The 24,961-nt window shown below is 42.2% G+C and overlaps 1 protein-coding gene across 1 annotated transcript in view; it reads right to left on the bottom strand.

Annotated features, from left to right (window-relative positions):
* Positions 1 to 24,961, bottom strand: part of LOC115461281 (transmembrane protein 127-like) — a 121,356-nt gene that overhangs the window by 35,728 nt on the left and 60,667 nt on the right. The window lies entirely within an intron of this gene.

Genomic DNA, 24,961 nt, shown 5'->3' with positions numbered 1-24,961 from the left:
GACTCCGGTGAAGCTTCCTTCATCGAAGGCAATAGAGAGTCGACCCGGGAGGCTGCTGACCCCGATACCGGATGCGGTACCAGTGAAGGAGACCTCACCACCGGCGAAAGGCACAGTGCCGCAGGAGCCTCCGGCACCGTCGGTACCGGTCCGGTGCTGGGCGCAAATGTTGCAGCACCGCTTCCATGAAATCAGGGAAAATAGCCTTGATGCGCTCATCTACAGAAGCTGTCGGGGAAGGCTGTGGTGCCGGTGTGGGTTTCAGAGGCAGAATCTGCAGAGGCTTGGGAGCCGGTACCGGGCTGCCAGACGACCTGTGCGTCGATACCTCCATAACAGAGGGAGAGCAATCCTCTCGGCATCAACGCTTCTCGGGTACCGAATGCTTCGATGACCCGGAGCTCTCAGTACCATGTCAAGAAGGAGAACGATGATGGTGCTTCTCGGCCTTCACCCGACGCCTGTCATCGAGACTCCTCGGTACCGATGAGGAAGACGTGGAATCCACATGTTTCCTCGGAGCCGGGTCCAATAGAGGTTGGTCCCGGGGGGCCTGCAAAGGAGGAGGCGCCAAGGCAGGTGGAGACCCGCTCGATGCATCACTGCTCCCAGCGTGCATCGGTCTTTTGGCAGCCTGTACCCGGTCTCCCGATGCCAACTCTGCCCTCAACGTCGACGGTACCGATGTCGACGCCGAGGTACCGGACCCAAAAAGCTTTTCTCTTTGGGCCTCTCGAGAAAGCTGAGTGCACTTCTTCATTTTTAGGCACAACTTACAGCTTTCCTGAAGATGGTCGGGCCCAAGGCACTGAAGGCATCAGGAGTGCGGATCAGTGCCACAGATGGTCCGGTTGCAGCGGGCACATGGCTTGAAGCCGCTGGGCGTCTTCGATGACATCACGGGAAAAATCGCCCCCGCCAAATCAAAGGACACGATGGTGTCTGAAAAAAGGGACACAAAACAGGGAAAAACCCAACCGAGCGGCCTAAGAGCGGTCGCAAACGAAAAAGAAAGGAAACTTGAAAATGAAGAAAAAATTAAGGAAATAAAGGAAATTTGTTTCATTTTGTTTTTTTAAAACAAGCGATTTCGAAGAAACTTTCACTCCGGGGACCTTAAGAAATGCGAAGTGCGCGAAGCAAAACTCTGTGTCTCCTCAGACGCGGAAAGAAAACAACTGAGGAGCGTGTCCACGCAGTGGGCAGGAAATCGTGCACGCGCATGCGTGGTGTGTTCGTCTCACGCGACGGAATGCTCTAGAAGAGACTTTTGGTGATTTTGCTTGAAAATCCTCCAGGGCCGACGTGACGTCACCCACATGTGAGAATATCAGCCTGCTTGTCCTCGGAGAACAGGCACTACGCACCACCCCAGCCACCAAGCCCTGCACACACACAACAACTAACTCGCACCACCAGAAAATGGGAGATAAGAGCATTCAGGCAGGCCTCACGGCCTATCGGGAACCCACTCGGACACAGTCCAAGCATGCGGGCCTCATGGTCGAACAGGAACAGACTCGTACACTGGGAAGGGAGAAAGAACAACGAAGGGTCCCCCAAGGGACTGGAGCACAAGCAGCGAACACAGCACTGGTTAGAGACACAAGGGAAAGGGCGAGAGACAGGAGCCTCTAAAGGAATACACACAGCTGTGCCACAGGGCAGACAAAGATACAGGAAGCCCCTCAAGGGAACACTCTAGGCTGTACCATACAGCAAAGGTAAAGGGAAACCACCTATAAGAATACACAAAGCTGGCCCCAAAACACACAGAGATAAAGGGAACTGCTTATAGGAATAAACAAAGCTGTGCCACACAGCATTCAAGGTAATGGGCAAACACAAGAATACACAAGGCTGACCCCACAACACAAAAGGGAACTAGTGTAGAAATATACAGGGCTGTGACACGCAGTACACAAGGTAAAGGGAAGAGTACGCAAACAGAGAAAGCACACACAGATCAGATAAGGAGCACAGCTCACTGGTATCAGGAGACAGACTCAGCAAACAAAGGGAAACAGGCTAAAGTAGAGGCTACTCCTGAAACACTGAACTGCAGGAAGCAGGGCTACACAGCAGACAACGGAGAGGCAAACAAAGGGAAACTAAAACAAACAAACAAACAAACAAGGGCAGATACAAGGACAGGGGAACTGCCAAACGGAGGCAGGACCACAGGGAGCAGAGCCTAAGCTTATCACAACAAGGGGAACACAGAGAGAGAGGGAACTAATCAAACAAGGACAATACCAGGTACAAGCTTACAACAGACAGCACAACACTAGAGAAGCGGAGAGCAGACCAGGTGTAGTGAAGTGTGGCAATCAGGCTCATGCTGGGAATACCCAGCACATACACACACAGAATCACCAAGAAATGAGGAGAAAAGCAAAACTCCTATGTAAACACAAGTGCCCTAGCACAAGCAGGCTTCAGATGAGCAATCAACGCTAAAGCAAGGGTTGCAGGGAAAGGTAGGCTTAAGTAGATCTTGGCTGCTGACGTCTGCAGCTACAGACGTCAGCTCAAATCCTGACAGGCCAATGAGAGGCGAGTTCCGGCCATTCCCCTGACTGTTTAGCAGAATCATAACACCTGGAAGCCCAGGCCAAATATATTCTGTGTATTAAAAAAAGGAGGAAGGAAGACCAAACGACAGCCGACATGGCTAAAACTTGAGGTGAAAAAAGCTATTAGAGCTAAAAGAAAATCCTTCAGAAAATGGAAGAAGAAACCAACTGAAAATAATAAGAAACAACATAAGGAATGTCAAGTCAAATGCAAAGTGCTGATAAAGAAGGCAAAGAGGGACTTTGCAAAAAACAATTCGTTGGAGGCAAAAACACATAGCAATTTTTTTTTTAGGTATATTAAAAGCAGGAAGCCGGCAAAAGAATCAGTTGGACTGCTAGATGACTGAGGGGTAAAAGGGGCAATCAGGGAAGACAAAGCCATAGTGGAGAGATTAAGTGAATTCTTTGCTTAAGTCTTCACCGAGGAAGATTTGGGAGAGATACCAGTGCCAGAAATGGTATTTAAAGCTGACAAGTCGGAGAAACTGAATGAAATCTCTATAAACCTGGGTGATGTAATGGGGCAATTTCACTAACTGAAGAGTAGCAAATCTCCTGGACTGGCTGGTATCCATCCCAGAGTACTGATAGAATTGGAAAAATGAACTTGCGGAACTATTATTAGTAATAAGTAATTTATCTTTAAAATCGAGTATTGTACCGAAAGATTGGAGGATGGCCCATGTAACGCCAATTTTTGAAAAAGGTTTCAGATGAGATCCAGGAAATTATAGACTGGTGAGCCTGATGTTGGTGCTGGGCAAAATGGTAGAGACTATTATAAAGAACAAAATTTCAAAGCATATTCAAAAGCATGGATTAATGAGACAAAGCCAACATGGATTTAGTGAAGGGAAATTGTGCCTCACCAATCTATTACATTTCTTTGAAGGGGTGAACAAACATGTGGATAAAGGTGAGCCGGCTGACACTGGGTATCTGGATTTTCAAAAGGCGTTTGACAAAGTACCTCATGAAAGATTCCAGAGGAAATTGGAGAGTCACGGGATAGGAGGCAGTGTCCTATTGTGGATTAAAAACAGAAAGTAGGGTTAAATGGTGTATAATTATACTACAGCAAGAGGCCCTCACTGGATGCCCACCGGAAGGGTGGAAGGCCAGATTTTAGGACTAAGGCTGTAAAAATACCAGCTAGGTTTAAAAATCTATGACTGGCTGAACAAGGACGTGCTTTACCTGTAAGTTAATATGTGTCCCCGCTTGGGATCCATCCACTGGAATAGTGGTGGGTCAATTTACATACCCTAAACAGCTTAAACTGCTAAAAGGCACTGACTAGGCCTCATTAGAATTTGGTGTGACATTCAAAAGCAGTGCAAAAGCCAAGATCAAGGAATTGATGGCTAAAATCCTAAGCCAGATCACAAGATGATATAAGACAGAGATGTCCATGTTTTGATCTTTGGATGTCCGTATCTAGGGAGATGTTCATGTTTTGATGTTTGGATGTCCGTATCTAAGGAAGTGTTTACAAAAAGGGAAGTTGCACAACAGGTTGCAATACTAAAACGGAAGAGCACCTGGCCGGAGGGCATGACTCATAGATTAAGCAATATTAGAGGAAAAAATCCCTCTCCATAGACTTGTATTAGGACCAGATACTATATAAGGGGAGGGCATCAGATAGAAAGAAGGAGGTTCTCCCCAACTCATCTAGGACGCAGAGCTCCGGTCAGCTGAATCCAGAATTTGTCTGATGAATGTATCTGATTAAAGTCTGATTTGTAAATAAACCTCTCATTCCAAATGATGATTTGTGGGTTTCACTTAATAATGAAAGGCTGTAAGTATAAATGCTTTTGTTGCGTCCAGCAGCTATCTTTCACTGCATTGTATAACTTGTAATCTGATTCTGGTTTGTCATAAGGCTGGTACCTTTTCCTTAGACCTAGCGTCTCTCTCAGTGGCAATTTCTCTTAGAACTTCACAACCCCCTGATTACCCCAGTACTAGTGCTATTTAGAGATGGAGTCAGATTGAGGTCACTCTAGCCTTCTTGGGGGGCTCGGGACCCCCCCCCAATTCTTTACAATGGATAGTATTCTCAATGGAGAAGGGTAGAAAGTGGGATTCCCCAGGGGTCTGTACTGGGACCGCTGCTTTTTAACATATTTATAAATGACCTAGAGATGGGAGTATCTAGTGAGTTAATTAAATTTGCTGATGACACAAAGTTATTTAAGTTGTTAAATCGCGAGAGGATTGTGAAAAATTACTAGAGGACCCGACTGGGACCGGGCGTCTAAATGGCAGATGACGTTTAATGTGAGCAAGTGCAAAGTGATCCATGTGGGAAAGAGGAACCCGAATTATAGCTACGTAATGCAAAGTTCCACGTTAGGAGTCACCGACCAAGAAAGGGATCTAGGCGGCGGCGTCGATGATATGTTGAAACCTTCTGCTCAGTATGCTGCTGTGGCTAAGAAAGCAAATAGAATGTTAGGTATTATTAGGAAAGGAATGGAAAACAAAAATGAGGCCATTATAATGCCTTTGTATTGCTCCATGGTGCGACCACACCTCGACTATTGTGTTCAATTCTGGTCGCCGCATCTCAAAAAAGATATAGTGGAATTAGAAAAGGTTCAGAGAAGGGCCACAAAAATGATAAAGGGGATGGGACAACTTCACTATGACAAAAGGCTACAGCAGCTAGGCTCTTCAGCTTGGATAAAAGACAGCTGAAAGGAGATATGAAAGAGGTCTATAAAATAATGAGTGGAGTGGAAAGGTTAGACGTGAAGCATCTGTTTACTCTTTCCGATAATACTAGGACTAGGAGGCATTCAATGAAGCTACAAAGTAGTAAATTTAAAATGAATCGGAGAAGGTTTTTCTTCACTCAATGTGTAATTAAACTCTGGAATTCGTTGCAATAGAATGTGGTAAAGGTGGTTAGCTTAGCAGGATTTAAAAAGATTTGGACAGGTTCCTAAAGGAAAAGTCCATAGACCATTATTAAAATGGACTTGGGGAACATCCAATGCTTATTTCTGGGATAAGCAGTGTAGCATGTTTTGTACTTTTTTGGGACCTTGCCAGGTATTTGTGACCTGGATTGACCATTGTTGGAAACAGGATGCTGGGCTTGATGGACTTTGGTCTGTCCCAGTATGGCAATACTTATGCACTTATGGATCTGTACTGTGACTGGTGCTATTTAACATATTTACAGATGATCTGGAAATCAGAACAAGTAAGGTGATTAAATTTGCAGATGACACAAAACTATTCAAAGTTCTTAAAACACATGTGGACTGAGAAAAACTGAAGGAAGACCTAAGAAAACTAGAAGACTGGGCAGCCAAATGGCAGATGAGATTTAATGTGGACAAATGCAAAGTGATGCACATTGGGAAGAATAATTCAAATCATAGCTACCGGATGCTAAGGTCCACCTTGGGAGTCAGCATCCAAAAAAAAAAAAAATCTAGGTGCCATTGTAAATACACTGAAATCTTCTACCCAGTGTGCAGTGGCGGCCCCCCAACAGGGTGCTAGGAATTATTAGAAAAGGGATTTTAATAATTGTGGACTAAATATTTGTAATTTTAGTTAAATGATGGGTGAATTTGTATTTCTAATTTCTCTGATCTTATTGTTGTGGGGAACTTTAACATTCACGCAGATAAACCTCTAGGGTCTCCTCCTTTCTGGCTTTTCTAGAAGATGTTGGGCTGACTCAGGTGGTCAATTTCTCAACTCATTCTGCTGTTACACTCTAGATCTGGCATTAATTCAGAAAACGTCTCTGTTGATTTCCTCACACTTCACTTCTCTGCCTCTTCTGTGGACCAACTACTTCCTTGTCTCCTTTCAACTCTCCGGTCCCTCTAGGTGTTTTCTGCCCACAGCTCCCTCTACTCCCACTTCTTGTCATTGTTTTCTTTACTGTGACCCAGCTAGTGTCCCCCACCCTTTTTCATTTTCCCCCCTCCTCTTTCCTTGACCTCCCTCTCAAGGAGACAGTCTCTTGATGGGACACCACACTAAGCTCAAAGCTCTCTCACCGTTCTGGTAACTTGCTCACCCCTTCAACACACTCCAGCACTGTCCTTTTGAGGGTTAGAAAGGCCCTCTGGTTCCATGATAGAATTTTCTTGCTCAAACACCTGGTTCGTAAGGCAGAACACAACTGGCGTCACATTTGCAACACAGACTCTCGCCTGATATTCAAGTCAACAGCCTCCCATTACAAATGGGAGGCTCAGCTGGCCAAGTGCAATCACCACCTTGCACCTCTTTGAGATTCCAAATATCCTGCTAGGGACCTCTTCAGAACAGTTGCCAATATCAATGACAGCCACCTTACTCTGATCTCTAATTCTCCTCTTTTCCCATCAGCTGATGCTCTAAGAACCTTCTTTTCTGAAAAAGTCTCCCAATTGTGGAGCACGTTCACTCAATCTAAACCCCCTTAACTTTTTTGTTTCCCTCACCCCTCCTGAACCCTCTCTTCAACTTGGGGATCTTTTAATATCCCATCTTCCACCTTTTTCTGAGTTCTACTACAGCACATGTGCCTTACTACTTGCCTCCTAGATCTGCTTCCTTCTAGCTGGCAGAACCTCCCTCGCCACAGCCTTGCTCCCCTCCTTCTTCATTTACTGCTGAATTCTAAATATTGTGCCTAGCGTTCTGCGCCAAAATCCAAGTGTATTCTATAATAATGCATGTAACTTAAATGACTTAATAAACCAATCAGCATTTTTAATAGCACTTAATAATGAGCACTAATTGGCAATAATTAGAATTTATGCGCATAACCTGCTAAGCATATTCTGTAACACACAGCACCTAAATTCTAATGAACAGAACTAAAAAGGGGCATGGTTATAGGCAGGGAAATGGGCTTTTTGTCAGCGTTCCAAAATTTAAATGCACTGTTATAGAATATGCCCCTTTGCGCCCAAATCTATACACTGGTATTTTACACCACGTTTCCCTTGGTGTAAATAGATGTGCGTAGTTTTGGTGCTGTGATATCAACTAAGTGTATTCTATAAATAGTGCCTAAATCTAAGCACCACTTATAGAATAAGCTTAGGTGGAAATTTATTCTGCACGGATTTTTCAGGCGCCATATATAGAATCTAGCCCTTAGTGTCTTAATGGTCTTTCTTCTGGGTCTGTCCCCCTTTGTTGGAAAAAAAGCTATTGTTATGCCAGTATTAAGAAACCTATCGCAAATCCTTCAGTTCCTTCCTTGTACAGACTTATTTCTGCATTGCCTCTAAGGTCACTGAAAAGGTGGTATTCAACCAGCTTCTCTCCTTTATCAATGGTCTTTTAATCCTTTAACCTAGGCAAACTGGCTTCTGCTCTAGTCACAGCATGGAAACCACAGTCACATGCCTGCTCAGTGAACTCCACTCTATTCAGGGTAGGGGTAATGTTGCACTTTTGGTGTCTCTCGACCTCTCTGCAGCTTTCAATCTAGTTGATCACTCTCTTTTGCTCCTCCATTTGCAAGCTATAGGAATCAGTAGTACAGTACTGTTCTTGACTGGTTCACTTATCTATCAGATAGATTTTTTTCTGTTTCCACTTGATGTACTACTTCTAGAGAATTTCCTCTTCACTGTGGAGTCCCGCAGGGCTCTGTTCTCTCACCATTATTGTCCAATATCTTCCTTAGCTCCTTTGCTACTCTCCTTCAAGACTTCAACATTCACTTTTTTTCTATGCTGATGACATTCTAATTATTTTTTCCCACCTCTTTCTCTGTCCATGACCTTGGGTCACTGTACATGGCTTTGCAAGTATTGACTGGCTTTCACTCACAAACTTATCTTAAATGCTCCCAAGACTACTGCCTATTGGAGAACTGGTCCACATCCTGTCCCCTCCACTCCTTTGGGGTTTTTCATCCTTCCATTACCTTCGACGCTCACCTATCTTTTGAGTACCAGGTATCCCAAGTTGTAAAGAAGAGCATTTTTGGTTGCACTGTCTCCGCTCCATTCATAAGTTTTTAAGACTTTTTATCCATACACACTCTTCTCCATGCTCTCCATTTCCTGTTTGGATTACTGTAATGCTGTTTGTGCTGGTATCTCAAAAATTCAGTTGTGTCACCTTCATATGCTCCAGAACTCAGCAGCTCGCCTTCTATTACATGCCAAGATCTTTGATCATGTCACTCCCCCGTTCCTCAAATTACACTGGCTACCTGTTTCCTTCAGGTCCTGGTTCTTACCTATAAGGTTCTACACTCTGGTTACCCCTCTTACCTTTCTTCAGCATTATGCCTTACACTCTCACCTGCTCCTTCCGTTCCCTTGATGCACACCAGTTGGTTCTTCCCTCCCCAAAGTTTGCATGTGATCTACAGAATTTTTTTTCCTTGCTTCTAAACTTTAGAACTGTTGGATTATTTGTAGTAAATAATTAGCAGATTTTAGTACACACAGCTTCAGCTTTAGAAATGTTAATTTCTTTCTTCATCTCTCTCATACACCCCAGAATAATTCACTGCTGAGTCACTTTAAAGTTGAAGTAACAAAACATCTGTTTACTCACAGTTTGTAGTTAGATTATATTCAGACAGGCTTATATATACATAATACTATACATTTGGATTATCAGCTCTTTCCATGTGCTTAGATGGTAATGGATGCTCACACCACCATAGATCCTCTCAGCTTAGGAGAGATCATGAGCTCCATGTGCTGTGTCTAACCCCCACAGGAAGTTGCATGGGTGTGACCTCTCTAAGTAATTCACATCAGAGGTCACAGAGTAATCACAGAGAAAAAATTGGTGACAGGCAATGCATGTAAAATACAATACATTCCAACAAGAACGACCTTCCCCCTTCTCTCAGGTCTGAGCTTTCTTTCCCTAGGTTCAAATCATTACTTAAAGCTCACTTCTTCAGACTCGCTTTCAATGTTTCCCTGGATTAACTATATCAGCAGGGATGGTCCTGGGGTGGCCCATGGCTCAGTTTGTTTGCTTAGTTGTTTGTTGCATGCTTGTACCTGATGTACTCTGTATTACTTGTGTGCCTGTGTTCTTTCCTATCGAAAACTTGTAGCTCCCTTTCTTTTGCCCTGTTGTAGTTTTAAACTGGAAACCGCTTTGACCTTACCTATGTAAAGGCAGTATATCAAGTGTCGAATAAACAAACATATGCTTGCCTTAAAGGAGTCTGATGAGGAGGCCAATGCAGGGGGGGAAGAATACAAAACCTGAGGACATGCAAGTGGCTCATGCATAGACCCCTGTTGAGCTACTGCATATCAAGGTCCTGAGGAAACACAGACAGCCAGAGATCACATTCTTCTCAAGACCGTTGATGAAGAGGTAGTTGATGGAGCTGGACCCTTAGATACCTTTATACAACATTCTGAGAAGTTCTGAGAGGACATTTCTCTTGGTAAGTGACATTATTTTGCTCTATGCTTTGGTAACTAAAAGACTGGGGTTTAAAAGAGGAAATGTAGGTTATTGATAAAAACAGAATTTAAAAATCCGCAATCTTTATTAACTAGTCTCCATACCCTTTTCCCCATAGTTGTAAAACTTGAACTTTCCGCCACAGCATTAACAGATAGCTCTAGAAAGCACAGCATGGCCTAGTTCAGTTTTCATTCTCAAGCTCCCTCCTCCTATCCCACACACCCCCAGCACATCTCTTCATTTATAGTCAACAATTCTAATTAGGATAACAAGAGGAGAGTTTTTATTAAAATTGTAATTACATTTAATTAGTTTCTGAGAAGCAAACACTAAATAAATTACATATTATACCATATAATCTTAAGGCTCTTTATATTAATCTAATATCCCTAGTACCTTAAGGAGTTTTAATTAAACAGCTCTATAATATTAAGATGCAGACAGCAGTCCAGCAGCAAGAGGGGTGCTATCTAATCCTTTGCATTGAGTGTCACATGTATGATTATCTCCCAATTGGTGAGAGGTTATATTTGTTATGTTCAATGCAAAGATCTCCTAGCTCTCAGAGAACGAGTCCGTTCTCTTGAGGATAGAGTAGCAGACTTGGAAGAGCCAAGGGAGACAGTGGTACATAGAGGAGGCCTACAGGTACGTTACAGAGACGTCTCACTTAGCAGAGAGCAAAAACCACCATGGTGTATGCTGCTAATATGTATCCCAGGAACCAGCTATGTCTCCAGTCTGGTAAAAAAAAGATGGTATTCCAATACCAGTCATTTGTATTGCACCTGGCTGGCAACTAAAAAATATTTAATATTAAGAAGACCCATCTCCCCATGATGAATAGGAGTCTGAAACACCCCAATAGGCACACGTGGTTTCTTACCTTGCTAGAGGTAGTGTTGCAGAATCCTACTCAACTTCTGCTCATCACAGCCCTTTAGAAACAGGGGCACCAACTTGTACAAATATAACCATTTAAACAATATTTGAAATACCTGTTTAAGGCATTTATGTGATTTGGGATTAGAACAGCTGTAATTGAAGTGTATTAGCAGGTTATACTATCAGCAGACAGAGGGGTTTGTTTGTTTGTTATTTTTTATATGTTTTAATATTTTGTTGTTGTATTTGATTTCAATACAGATGTGTATGTGTTTTGTAAACAACTTAGGTTTAAACGGTATAAAAGTTTGAAAATTAATATTAAATAGTCATATACGGCTCCAGAGAGACAAGGGGTAGGCCTCCCAGAGACGAATCCAAGACCAGGTGTCTTCCAATAGGGGAGAGATGTTAAATTCATATAAACTGGTGAGATCTGCAGGGATGTAAATACCGAAATACTTCAGTTTCTCCTTCTTGCATAGGAGTGGAAAGGGACCGCCCTAAGCATCTCTTATTCTCTACCCACTGGGAGGGCCCTTGTCTTTTGAAGATTCAAGGTGAACCCTGAAAGCAAACCATATCAGACAATCATATCAAGAAGAGCTCGCAGGGAGTTCTGACTAAAAGGTCATCGGAAAAGGCTAAGCCTTTTATTTGAGCATCCTGAAGCCTTACCCCAGCAATTTGCGGGTCTTTATGTAATACATGAAGCAGGGGTTCCAAGGAAAGAATAAATAGAAGGGGTGACAGCAGGCAACCCTGTCTTGTACCCCTAAAGATTGGAAAGACTGAAGAACATACCCCATTCACCAACAGTCATACCTGAGACCCATTATAAAGTGCTCTAATTGCCCGGAGAAACCAGCCCTGAAACTCAAAATGTGCAAACACCTCAAAAAGATAAGACCAGTACACCTTATCAAAGGCTTTTTCCGCATTCTAACTAGTTACCTGTGCTGGGATCCCCTACAACTGGCACTGAGTCACTGCCAAGTGAACCTTCCGGCTTGTCTGCCCCGTACAGACCCCACCTGAGCCTCCTCCACTAAGTCAGGCAATAGATCTCCTAAGTGATTTGCAAGATTTTTTATAACAATTTCAGATCAACATTGAGAAGGGAGATGGACCAGTAGGAGTCAACCTTATTCCTAGGCTTTTGAGGTTTGCGGATTAGTGTGATTAAGGCCATATTGGCATGTAATGGGAATGAACCAGTCTCTACTACCTCCATAAGATAAGAGTGCAGAGGTTCTAGAAGTTGCAGTTGGAGGCCTTTATAGCATCCCCCAGAAAAACCATCAAGGTCTGGCACTGAGTAGGTTTTAAGGGCTTTTATGGCCTGTTGCAGCTCCTTTGGTTGAATGGGTTGATTAAGGGCTGCCAAAGCTTCGATAGTCAATGAGGGCAGTGAAGCAGCTGTTAAAAACTGTTGTAATCTTGGAGAAGAGACAGCTAAAGGGAGATATGATAGAGGTCTATAAAATAATGAGTGGAGTGGAACAGGTAAACTTGAATCACTTGTTTACTGTTTCCAAAAATACTAGGACTAGGGGGTATGCAATGAAGCTATAAACAAATCAGAGAAAATATTTCTTCACTCAATGTGTAATTACGTGTAACGCTACCAGAGAATGTAGTAAAAGCAGTTAGCTTAGCGGGATTAAAAAAAAGGTTTGGATAGCTTCCTATAAGAAAAGTCCATAAGATATTATTAAAATGGACTTGGGGAAAATCCACTGCTTATTTCTAGGATAAGCAGCATAAAATGTATTGTACTGTTTTTGGATCTTACCAGGTACTTGTAACCTGGATTGGCCAGTATTGGAAACAGGATGCTGGGCATGATGGATCTTCAGTCTGTCCCAGTATGGCAATACTTATGTACTTATGTAATGACTCTGAATGTTCACCCCCTGCACCGCCTCCGTAAAGGGAAGAAAAAAATGTAAAAAAAATCTCCAGGATGTGATCATGGGTCCCCTGTGATGGCCCCAGAGGCATCCTTCAAAGACGGAACTGCATGGGATCCACCCCAGACCCTAACAAGTCATGCCATGAGTTTTCCTGATTTATTTCCATATTTGTAAAGTTGAATTATTATACAATAGGGAGCGTGAGGTGTGCTTGTGGATCAGAGTATTAAGTGCTATTTGTGTAGAGTGATAAGCATCTTTGTTAGCTACTGTGGGCGCGTGCGCATGTAAGCGTTTTAAAGGCGAGTTAATTGACCTTCCAATTGAACTATGCTTGCCGCTATGTGGGCATTCCAAGCACTAGTAAATGCTATGATTTCCCCTCTCATAACTGCCTTTGCTGTTTCCCAGTACAGACCAGATCAGTCTTTATGCTGACTGTTCATAATGACAAAATGGTCCCACTTGTCCTTCAGAAACTTAAGAAATTCCAAGTTGGTAGACAAATACGCGAGAAAGTACCAGTGACCTTGTGGTCTGAAGGAGGCAGCTGATCCAGATCCACCCACACAACCAAATTTATTTTTTTTAAATTTTTGCTCACACCTTTTTCAATAGTATCTCAAGGTGAGTTACATTCAGGTACACTGAGTATTTCCCTGTCCCTGGATGGCTCAAAATCAAAGTTTATACCTGAGGCAATGAAGGGTTAAGTGACTTGCCCAAAATCACAAGGAGCAGCAGTGGGATCTGAACCAGCCATCTCTGGATGTCAATACTGGTGCGCTGACCACTAGGCCATTCCAACACACCCCCTGACCCCATCACTGTCATAAGATATTCTCTGAAAAATGTCATGATGTAGTGGTATATAATTCAATCTGTACATTGTACCATGGGCCCAGGAAATGTGTGTAGTTGCATTCTCCTAGATGGAGAAGATGTCAAGGGTCTACTAAATCTATTCGAGGCAAACAGTTGCAGAAACCCGTCACTAGGACCCTTGGTCTGCCGCCCTTCTGGGGCCCTGGAACAATCCAGAGCAGTGACCAGCACAAGATTGGTATCTCCTGCTACAATTACATTTTGGTGAGAATTGGCAAGCAACTGGCATAATAACATAGGATAAAATTGAGCATCAAAAGGAGTGGGACCATACAACACTAACAGATGGTGCCACAGCCCTTGTATCCAAATGCCTGAGTGTTGCAGATTATAGGTATCATGGCATGACCTTAGGAAGCAGGCAGGGCACTGCACACGACATGCATATTTACAAATGGTATGATTTTTGATTACAATAGGTTGTCTCCCTCTCTCTCAGGGGTTTCAGGGTCACATGGATGCAACTGAAGCCTCCATGATGGGAAGTGGGCAATGCCATAGAACTGTGTCATGGTTTGTTGTACCACCTGCACTGTGCTCGGGAAAGATATGTGTACTGTGCAGCATGAGACAGGCATAGAGAAACAGAGTCCAGCAGTCACAGTCAATAATGACTGGTAACTTCCAGTGAACAGAAAGGCAAGGGAGATTATCTTTAGGTGAACAGGCAATGGCTAACTTCTGCTTGTTGGGGCCTGTAGGAAGGGTTCCAGCTTCTGGCAGAGATTTATTTATTTTTGTTTATTTATTTATTTACAGAAGCTTGACATACCACATATGCCAGGATCTGGCTTCAAAGTGGTTTATATAAAATAAAAGTTAGCTGCCAGGAAAAGAGGAACAGAATTAGAGATGAGCAGGGTAAGCAAGGTTGGAAGGATGAGTTATTAAAGCTGCTTTAAACTTAACACAAGAGGCTTCTGACTGGAGGAGAACAGGCAGTGTTCCATAACTTGGAACCGGCGTAGCTGTTGGCTGAGGGAGTTACAGAAGACCGGCGGTAGTACAACAGAGTGAGCGGGATGAGGTATAGGGAATGAGGAGAGAGAGGTAATCGGGGCTAAGGGGAGGGGAGGCGAGACTCGAACACAAGAATTAAAAGCTTGAACTGGATACGGGCAGAAAGGGGCAACAAGCATTTGAGGTGAATGGCATAATCAAAAGGTTTAGAATGATATAGGAGACAAAAAGAAGTAGACTGAACCATCTGAAGATGTTTTAGGGAGTAGAGTGGCAGGCCGGCATATGAAGAGTTGCAATAGTCAAGACAAGTGATTACTAGACAGAGAAGAGCACAAATAGAAGGACATGAGAAAAAAAGGCCGCATTGCATGATTAAGGAGGAGGGCAAAGGAAGCATTGAGAACAGAACTCACCTGAGCTTTAAAAGTGAGATTACAATCAAAGTAGACACCGAGAATGGAAGCCTTATCTAACTGAAACCTGGTGAGGTACTGTTGATTTGTGAGGTCTAGGCACAGGTTCCTGAAGTATATCCTTGCATAGGGATGGCTCCTACTAACCCTCCTCTCCAACCTCTCAGTCACATGCAGCAGAGCCTGCATTGCCCACTCTCTTTTTGTCCATGCCTGTGGATTCCTAGGACGACCACCAAGGTGTCCCATCAGCAATACCAGTGTGCTCCCAGCCACCAAGGTGTACCTCCACTGACAGCACCACAGATGCACAACACCTGACCTCACATTTCACTTCAGCACACGTAGTTCAACAGACATGCATAGCACACAGGGATAATGGGAGACAGGGAACAGTTAAGCTTGGGAAGGGGCTATGGGACAGCACACTGGGCTAGGCTGGGCACACATTTGGAAGTAAGGGGTGGGAGAGAGCAGTGGGGGCTTCACGAGAGACAGAAAGGGACTAGGGGCTGTGTGGGATATGGGCACTGTTGTGCCAAGTACTCATCAAAAGTAATTACAACTTCTTTTACTTCTCAGCATAAAGTAATGAGTTATGGTAATTAAATTACCCATCTATGAAAGCAGTTAACTACTGATTACTGTTACCGGTTTAGAGTAACTAATTATTTTTACCTTTACTTTTGAACATGATATGGATGCAAATAGAATTATGAAGACAAAAACTGAACTGGGAAGCCAAAGAAGTCAAACTTGGCATGCATTGCAACAGTGAAAAAAATAAAAACAGAAATGCATTTTTCCTCTATATTTATAAGGCACATTTCTCAAAGCTTATACATTCCTGTTAATAAATTCAAAATAAACACTTATTTTCTATCTTTGTTGTCTGGATATTTTATTTTCCCATCATGTTAGTCCCAGCTTCTTCTGTTTTCCTGCATTCTGCTCTCTTTCCATTGGTTATTGTCAATTTTTCATTTCTCCTTTCCTCCTGTTTTGTTCCATTCCCTAAGTACACCTGTCTTTAACATACTGTTCTCCCTCCACCCCCGGTCCAACATCTCTCTCCCTCCCTCTCCCGCATCCAACATGTCATCATCTCTCTTCCTTCCCTGCCTGTGTATAACATTTCTCCGTCTCACTATCCCCCCTCCTCAATACCCTCAGGTCCATCTCTCCAAATCTCTTCCTCCCCTTCCCCACCCCACATGTCCAGCATCACTCTCTTATCTTCCCTTCTGCTCCTGGGTCCAACTTGTCTCCATCTCTCTTATTTATTATTTATTTTAGCGCATTTATATCCCACATTTTCCCACAAGCGCAGGCACAATGTGACTTACAACAGTGCATGAAACAATACAATAGGAAAGGGAAAACATAGGATGACAGAATAGACAGAGAAAACATGAGGAGGTAAACTGTTCGGCAGGAGCCAGTGGATCAGAGACCCCGCCAACCAACAGCAGGAGAGTCTTCCTTCTCTCCCTCCCTCTCTAATAATTGGTTCAAGTTCTTATTAGCGTGCAGAAGCAATAACATTTCAAAATGTTCATCACCCAAAAGATTTTGTCTGGGTGTAAGAATTTGTCCTCCAGCACTAAACAGTCTCTCAACAGGTGCACTAGAAGAAATGCAGGTATTATATATTTTTTAAAAACTTCCTTCACCAAAGGATATTTGTTCAGACATTCTACAGACTCATCATTGTCAAAGATATAAATCTAGTTCCTGGCAAAAAATTTGAATGACAAGAGGTTGATGGCTATACATTGTTCTCAACACAGGAAAAAATTATTCTCCTCTTCTTCCTTGGCTGATGCTGGAGTTACCTTTTCCTCTTATGCAGCTGTATCATTTCACTCTTCAGCAGGTTCATAGCCTTCACCTGCGAACCTTCCTCAGAACACCATCGCATTCGAAACTGTGGTATGCAAACTGTTGCTACAATGAGTTCATTAGCTAGCAATGAAGAGCCAAAGTGAAACTCCAATCCCTTTAAAACAGCACCTCTCTCACATTGTTTAATTTCTCTCTTACAGAAAGGCTCGCTTGCAACAGAAACCCAATATAACAGTTTTCAGCTTGAAGAATATCTAAAGTATTGGCAAGTGGTTTCATTACCTTGCAATAATCTCCAAGGCAGATCAATTCTGTCTGAAGAAAATATGGTAGTTTCAGTTTATCAATGACAATCCGCAGTTTATTTTCTGAATCTGATGCTGGCACAGATTTTTCCAGTGGCTTCTAAATAGAATTCCAATGAGTGTCGTTTGGCACTATGAGATATATTTGTAGTTCCTTCATGAACTATTACAGCAGATTGAACACTTCTGCTCACTTTATTCCACTGAGCAGAGCACTTAGCCATTGTAGTACAGCACAACTTCTTGTAACTTGAACTTCCTGCAGCCTTTTTAGAATCTTGTGTAGCAATTAAATTTGTTGCCTGGGAAGCACAAGATTTGTGTAGCAGTAGTGAGTACTGTACGTCAGAAGAATAATCCTGGAGAGCTCTCTGCATATCCATGAGTAAGATGTGGTAGCCATGATAGTCCACTTTTAAAAGTAACCAATAAAACAAGGAAAAAAAATAAGATGATACCTTTTTTATTGGACATAACTTAATACATTTTTTGATTAGCTTTCGTAAGTAGCCCTTCTTCGTCAGATTGGAAATAAGCAAATGTTGGTAGATGACAGTATATATAAGTGAAACATCAAAGCATTTCAGTGACAGTCTAACAGGATGAGGGTGGATTAGGTGAGAGACAGGGAGAGTCGGGAGGATGAGGGGCAGGGAAATATGCATGGAGATAAGAGGGTGACAAAGCAATACAATTTTATGGTTTATAATGGCTAGAAAATCCAGAACCTTTGTTAATTCCTGTCTGGTGGGTGTCAAAATATTTCATCATTCTGACTTCAAAGGTCTTACATTCCTGTATTGTTTTAAAGTTCCCTTTTAGGATTCTTACCATAAAATCACTGGTACAGTGTTCTGGTTTTGTAAAGTGTTGCCCCACAGAGGTGACATCCTGGTTGGTACTAGCATTTTTCATATGGTGTCTATGTAAATTAAATCTCTTCTTTAGCATCTGACTTGTTTCTCCAATGTAACACCACCCTTCACTGCATTTTTTACACTGAATGATATATACTATGTTGGAAGATGAGCATGTGAAAGATTCCTTAATGTTGAATATTTTTCCTTTGTGAGTGACCGTGAGGACCTCTGAAATGTTTTGGCATAGTTTGCAACTGGATATATTGCAAGGATGTGTGCCATTCTCTTCTTTTTGAGTCTGTTTTGGGAGCTTACTTCTAATTAGCTTGTGTTTTAAGTTGGGTTGATGTCGGAAGGCCAGCACTGGTGGGGATGGGAATATATCTCTTTCAGTAATTCATCCTCCTGGAGTACAGGCTGTAGATCTTTTATGATTTTTCATAAGTCTTCCAGCTCTGGGTTGTATGTCACTATAAGGGGGATTCTGTCTGTGGCTTTCTTTTCCTTGTACTGTAGATTTTCCATGGGTGTTTTGAAGGAGGATGCAATATTCTTGGAGATTATTTTGGGGTTGTAACCTGTTCGAAGGATGCAGTCAGGATTCAGAGGTGTCTGTCTCTGTCCCCTGTGTCAGAGCAGATACAGTGGTACCTTGTGGCTTGGCTGTAAATAATGGATCTTTTTGAACGTGAAGGGTGGAAGCTGGAGCTGTGGAGGTAGCTGCATTTGTCTGTGGGTTTCTTGTATATGGATGTTTGTATATAGCCAACGCTGATTGAGCCTCTGGTGTCCACAAAATTGACTTTTTCTGGGTAGTAGTCAATTTTGAATCTGATTGTAGGATGGTATGTATTGAAGGAACTGTAAAATTGTTTCAGAGTTTCCTCCCCCTCAGTCTAGCAAGGTGGGGGTGAAATGCTTTGAAGCTTCACTTATATATACTATCAACTAACACATTTGCTTATTTCCGAACTGACGAAGAAGGGCAACCTTCGAAAGCTAATCAAGAAATGTATTAAGTTATGTCCAATAAAAAAGGTATCATCTTATTTTCTTTTCCATGTTTTATTTTATTTGGTTTGATTTCTATTGATAACCTTTAAGAGTGGACTAACACGGCTACCACACCTCTCTACTTCCCCCTCAGTCCAAATCATAAAAATGTCATTGATGTACCAGTAGTATTTTAGGGGTTTGGTCTGGTAAGTATTCAGAAATGTCTCTTCCAGCTCAACCATAAAGAGTTTGGCATATTGGGGTGCTGTCCTGGTGCCCATCGCAGTGCCCACGATTTGTAGATAGATAGATATTGTTAAAGCGGAAATAGTTGTGAATTAGAATAAATTTGATTAATTTTGTAATAGTTTCTGGTGAGTATTGATGGTCCAGTGTGGATGTTTTTAGGAGCTTCTCAAATGCATCTATGCCACCCGAATGGGGACTGTTGCTGTACAGTGATTCTACATCCATCGTAACCAGGGTACCCGGCGGTAATTGCTTGACATTTTTCAATTTATTCAGAAAGTCTGTGGTGTCTTGTATGAAGCTGTTTCTCTTGTGCACAAGAGGTTTCAGAATCCCCTCTATAAGTCCAAATATTTCCTCCGTGAGTGTGCCAATACCCAATATGATTGGTCTGCCAGGATTTCCAGGTTTGTGGATTTTGGGTAGCATGTAGAATGTGCCCACAGAAGGCTGGTTTGGTATGAGTTTCTTCAGATGTGGCTGTACTTGTTTAGGAAATGTTCTGATAAGGTCTTTCAGCTGTTTTGTATAATCCTATGTGGGATCCTCAGTTTCCTGTAGTATGTATTGTCTGAGAGCTGTCTGTGCCCGTCTTCTGCATATCAATGAATGCAACATTTTCATCCACTTCCTTGTTGCTTTATGAGACTTCAGCACCATCTTGAAAATCCTGAGTATCAGTCAATTGCTCAAACGATGCTCCAAAACCTTAAATGCTTTGATAAAATTTAAGCAGTTATCTATTATTGTGACAATCTTACCCTGGAGCAGAAACTTCATATAAATTCGTTCCAGAACACACGCAATAGAAGTGTGTTGTCCTTACTAAGCTATGAGGAGCAGAATGGTGCACAAGAATCTTTTCATCAATCCAGTGTGCTGATAAACATTTTTAAAAACTCCAATTATGAGCACTTCATATATCTGTCGTAGTGCTGACATACCAGAGTAGAGAAATGAGATGCCAGACTATTGCACGTGTCCTTGTATCTCTTCTCAATGACAGAAATCAATGATTTTCTGTTTAACACAGTTTGTCTGGTTGTAAATCCTGTATTAGTCTTATAAATGCAGGCTGCTCCAATAATGCAGTGACTGCATATCCTTGATTATAAAATCAGTAATCAATGCATCAGTAAGGCCTTCCATCAAACCAAAAACTTTAGCACAACTTGATGCAGTTTCATTTGTTACACATACGTTTTTACTTTGGGAATTCATATACTCCACTGGAATTTGTGCCTTTTTTTTTAATCGAACTTATCCAAATTCTGACCCTGTTTTTTGTAGTATAGATGTATTTTCTAAAAAAAAATACATTTTCAGTAATTTAAAAAATAAAGGGGCATGTTTACTAAAGTGCGCTATAGGCGCATTAGCATTTTTAACACCTGTTAATGGTTGACACATGATAAATGCTAATACACCTTAACTTTAAAGGAGCATTAAAAATGCTAACGCACCTTAGTAAACATATCCCAAATTGAACAAACATATCCTGTTTTCTTTTAAATATTTGAACATTTTTACATATTTAAAATCTCAATACTTTATTTGAAATATTTTAATATTTGGAAAAATAAGAATACTTTAACATTTTTCCATTCACTTAAAATTTAAAAGGCTAATTTTATAAGTTAATGCCACTGTTGCTCTACAGTTCTTTACTCGTCACTAAAAGTTAAAGCATATACACAAAAGTCAGGCAACGTTTTTTTTTGTTGTTTTTTTTGAAGATTCAGCATGCTGTTTGTGAATGAATTTAGGACTTTGGCAAAGGCATACACAGCTTGAACTTCATTGAAATGTTTTTATCAACTTGCTTTATAAATTCAAAGAACTCTTTCAGGTACCAAGCATCAAAAGCAGATTTAGAAGAAGTTATTTCAGACATTGTTCATATTTGTTAAGCGTCGACTGAAACACAAAATCAAGTGAATCAAAGAAGAACCTTCTAGAAAGCCATCGCAGGAACATTTAGACTTGTAAACACCATGAGGGCATGCAGTAACCATTTTACTAGACCAATCAGGTGCATTTTAATGCAACCACTGTTGACTGGGATTATCCTCTAAAACAGCCCAGAGACAGCCACCCTAATCCTGGATTAACTGATACTTAGAAATCTAGTTCCATTCAGCCCACCAGCAGGAAAAAATCTTCTATTAGCAACATGTGAGAGTGGACTAAGATGAAGACAACCTCAACAAAATTCTTGAATATTATCCAAAGAAATAAATTCAAATAACACCTGGGTCACAGATATAAGTGAACATATTTGGGAAATTCACCAATAAAGGTCTTTTAAGGAAAATTAGTAGAAAGTCTAGAGTTAAAAAAGCACTTGGAAATGTTACACTTGTGTCCATGGTTTCAAAGTTTTCCCCCTCAAATCCTAGCCTTTCATACCACAAGAGGTCCTGAGGACCATGGTATGTTTTGGAATGCTGGCAACTCTGCAGTAACTGTGCCTCCAAGAAGAAGACATTGTACAGCACAGTGCAAGAACTCTAACTGCTGCCAAGCCTGGAAAACGGGGGCATATTTTGTGGAACAGCTGCAAATACAAGGACAATTAAATAAACCCATACAACACCCTCTGTGCAGCCTGCGAAGGCCACTCAGATACAATTGAAGTCTTTATAGCAAAATGTGATTCAGTTTGGGTCTCAACAATTTAAAATAGCATTCACTGATGATTTATTGGAACGAGAGCTCAGGGATTCTCTTCCATTTTGTTGGGCCCTGGGGTCATTCCAATACCAGAGAATCCTGCTATCTTCCGATCCTCATCAATTACATTCTATGATTCTCCAACAATTGTTTGTTGAGACAGAAAAATACATGAAGGCTTGGGCTCAGTTGCTCTTTTTGAGTGGTCACATTAGTTTATATCAGATGACAATCTTCCCCAAATGGTTATATGTACTGCAGGTTCTCTGTCCACAGACTCAGTGAATCAGTCAGACTCTAACCTCTACAAAATGGCCAAGAGCAAGGAGCTGTCTAAGGATGTCAGGGACAAGATCATACACCTGCACAAGGCTGGAATGGGCTACAAAACCATCAGTAAGATGCTGGGCGAGAAGGAGACAACTGTTGGTGCCATAGTAAGAAAATGGAAGAAGTACAAAATGACTGTCAATCGACAAAGATCTGGGGCTCCACGCAAAATCTCACCTCGTGGGGTATCCTTGATCATGAGGAAGGTTAGAAATCAGCCTACAACTACAAGGGGGGAACTTGTCAATGATCTCAAGGCAGCTGGGACCACTGTCACCACGAAAACCATTGGTAACACATTACGACATAACGGATTGCAATCCTGCAGTGCCCGCAAGGTCCCCCTGCTCCGGAAGGCACATGTGACGGCCCGTCTGAAGTTTGCCAGTGAACACCTGGATGATGCCGAGAGTGATTGGGAGAAGGTGCTGTGGTCAGATGAGACAAAAATTGAGCTCTTTGGCATGAACTCAACTCGCCGTGTTTGGAGGAAGAGAAATGCTGCCTATGACCCAAAGAACACCGTCCCCACTGTCAAGCATGGAGGTGGAAATGTTATGTTTTGGGGGTGTTTCTCTGCTAAGGGCACAGGACTACTTCACCGCATCAATGGGAGAATGGATGGGGCCATGTACTGTACAATTCTGAGTGACAACCTCCTTCCCTCCGCCAGGGCCTTAAAAATGGGTCGTGGCTGGGTCTTCCAGCACGACAATGACCCAAAACATACAGCCAAGGCAACAAAGGAGTGGCTCAGGAAGAAGCACATTAGGGTCATGGAGTGGCCTAGCCAGTCACCAGACCTTAATCCCATTGAAAACTTATGGAGGGAGCTGAAGCTGCGAGTTGCCAAGCGACAGCCCAGAACTCTTAATGATTTAGAGATGATCTGCAAAGAGGAGTGGACCAAACTTCCTCCTGACATGTGTGCAAACCTCATCATCAACTACAGAAGACGTCTGACCGCTGTGCTTGCCAACAAGGGTTTTGCCACCAAGTATTAGGTCTTGTTTGCCAGAGGGATTAAATACTTATTTCCCTCTGCAGAATGCAAATAAATTCATATACTTTCCACAATGTGATTTTACGGATTTAATTTGTGATGTGCTATCTCTCACTGTTACCAATAACCTACCCTTCAATTATGGGCTGCTCATGTCTTTGTCAGTGGGCAAACTTACAAAATCAGCAAGGGATCAAATACTTATTTCCCCCACTGTAGTTGCCTGTTGAAACCCCTCAAAGAGCTGCAATGCTACTTGTACTTCCTTATTGTCTGGGAGCGGTAATGATGGCTCTGATCTGGGTTGGCAGAATGGAGTGTTTCGTATTTGGGAAACCGAAGGCTTTTCTCTTCTTGAACACTTCTTGGTACATGGGGGTGGGGGGTTGCAGTCTTTTAATGAACTTTCTCCTCGACTGAAAATTTGTGGTGGATTCCTTTTTGCTGTCAACTGACCCATTATGTCTGTTCCATGCTTGCCAGTAAATGTGCAGTTTGGTGACAGTTTTTCTGGGATTTCTGAGGATCGATTGACTATTTCTGGATTACAAAAAGCTTTCTAGTCCTTAGACTCTAAGGATTATGGCCTTCTCCAACAGGTGTGGGAAAGAGGGATCTCGTCCTTTAGAATTGCTCAATTTTCCCAGATGGGTGAAAAATATTCCTCTGGTAGCTCATTGTGCTGATTATCGTGAATGCTTATTTCGGATTATATACCGAGCTTAATTTTCTCAACAGGCCTTTAAAGCCAGGATTATAGCCTCCCTGGCTTGTGCAAAGTGCGACTCTGCTTTCATGTCTTTTGGACCTATCCTCAAATCACTTCCTTCTGGAAGGGCATCACCAACTATCTTAGTTGCATACTGGAATCTCTCATCACTCTCTCTTTTGTGACTTGGATTTTGATTTGCGAGGGTGATCTGGGCATTTGGGGTAGGGGCTCTAAATTGTTCCTCTGAAAGGTGGATATGGTGGGGAACAAATGTATCCTTCAGCAGTAGGTTGCATCAGAGGGTCCCTCACACAGGCAATGGATAAATCAGCTACATGCCCTTATGTTATGGGAGGCTCAAGAAGCTCATCTTATTTATAAGCACTCTAGACGCTTTTTGGCAATCTGGCTCTCCTATGTTCAGCCCCTTAATACAAGAGTTTGGCATCTAGTTGTGAACAGGCTGAACCTTACTCCTTCATAATGTTTTCTACTTGAGGCTTATCTCCTGTGGTCACAGCACTCTAGGATTCTGAGGGTGGGAGGTAGGTGGTAATTGGAATACAGGTGGTTGTATGGGACAGGGTGGGTTTGGGGAGGAGGCTGTAAGAATCCAACCCTTCCTCCCTATTTGTGGGTGGGTATTACTGTCTTCAAATTGAACACTTTTGCAGGTCATCAATGATACTGTCCTTAGCTACTTTATGATTATCTGCTTTACACTTGTCAATTGTTGTTCATCACTGCCACTGTTTGGCTTGATTACTATATTCTTGCCATTTTGTGTCAATTTTCCAATAAAATATATTTATAAACTATAAGCAAAATGTGAGAGCGGACTTCAAAGATCTTGTAAGAGCATAGACTACTGAAATACATTAGAGGCTCTAGCAGAGACTCATTTAACAAAGTATGCATTCTT

Source organism: Microcaecilia unicolor, chromosome 2, assembly GCF_901765095.1.
Source record: "Microcaecilia unicolor chromosome 2, aMicUni1.1, whole genome shotgun sequence".
In the NCBI taxonomy this organism is placed as follows: Eukaryota; Metazoa; Chordata; class Amphibia; order Gymnophiona; family Siphonopidae; genus Microcaecilia; species Microcaecilia unicolor.
The sequence above is the reverse complement of the archived record's forward strand: the minus strand, read 5'-3'. Positions and strand labels throughout refer to the sequence as shown.